Source organism: Chrysochloris asiatica, unplaced genomic scaffold, assembly GCF_000296735.1.
Source record: "Chrysochloris asiatica unplaced genomic scaffold, ChrAsi1.0 scaffold00068, whole genome shotgun sequence".
Taxonomy (NCBI): Eukaryota; Metazoa; Chordata; class Mammalia; order Afrosoricida; family Chrysochloridae; genus Chrysochloris; species Chrysochloris asiatica.
Window position 1 is genome coordinate 5,752,660 of NW_006408586.1, and position 1,419 is coordinate 5,754,078.

The window sequence follows — 1,419 nt, forward strand, 5'->3', positions numbered from 1 at the left end:
GTCAGATTGCAAAGCTGTTTGAAGTACAAGGTCAGTGGTTCAAGCTCATCATCGGCTCCTTGAAAACCCTACAGAGTTGCTATGGGTTGCACCCAACTTGACAGCACTTAACAACGACAGCATATTTATTTGATATTGAGCTAGTTGACTTAAGGAGACAAAAAATTCCTTGCTTGTTATCTTAAGCTTATAACATAGAAGTAAGTATTTGTTCTTCTTTTCCCCGTCTACTTTTTAATTGACAAGTTTGGATTTGTGTGTACACAATCCGATTGTGCTAACAGGTTAACAGAGTCATTAGAATTGGCATAGTTAGGACCCAGAATTCTCCAAGGCCATGTGTAATGATTAGCAAAGAACAGTTTGCTGCCTATATTGTCAAGAGATCTCTCCAGCCCCTCAACTCAATTTCTTGCTTCATTGCTCTGAACCCCTATGGGGCAGCAGCAGTTTAAGAGATGTCAACAAGAATAGTCTTGTTCTCTCAGGAATTGAGTACAAGTGGATAAATGGCTACGGAGCTGGCCATAAATACAGGCATAGAAATGTGTGACTTAAGTGTTTCATAAATGCGTAGCATTTTACAAGGCTTAATGGATTTTTTCCAGAATTGTTGAATTTGATTGATATCTGTGAAACTTACTAATGGTAATTTCAATATTTAAAAACAAAGTCAGAGATCTTATTAGATGAAATGTTAAGTTAATTAAGAATTCAGGTATTTGTTTGTATTTTTTCAAGTAACTTTACTTAATAATAAAAAATTTAAAACTTCAGAAAGAAAATTCAGTGAAATTACTTCACTACATTTAAAATTTTTGTTGTATTATTTGTCATGAAAAAATGTCTATCTATGTTGTTGTTGTTGTTAGGTGCCATCCTTATTCACTGTCCAGCTTTCACATGCATATGAGGTTATTGAAAATACCATGACTTGGGTCAGGCACACCTTAGTCCTCAAGCTAACATCTTTGCTCTTCAACACTTAAAAAGGTCTTGTGCAGCAGATTACCATGGCTTGGGTCAGGTGCACCTTAGTCCTCAAGCTAACATCTTTGCTCTTCAACACTTAAAAAGGTCTTGTGCAGCAGATTTTCCTAATGTAATACATCGTTTGATTTCTTGAGTGTTCCTTCCATGAGTGTTGATGATTGATCCTTGACAACTTCAATCTCTTCTCCGTTGATAAGAATGTTGTTTATTGGTCCAGTGGTGAGGACTTTTGTTTTCTTTATATTGAGATGTAATCCATACCTAAGGCTGTGCTCTTTGATCTTCATCAGAAAATGTTTTAAGTCCTCTTCACTTTCTTTCAGCAAGCAAGTATTTCAGCAATCATCTCCATATTACAGGCTGTTAATGAGTCTTCCTCCAATCCCAATGCCAAGGTTTTCTTCATATAACCCAGCTTCTTGAATG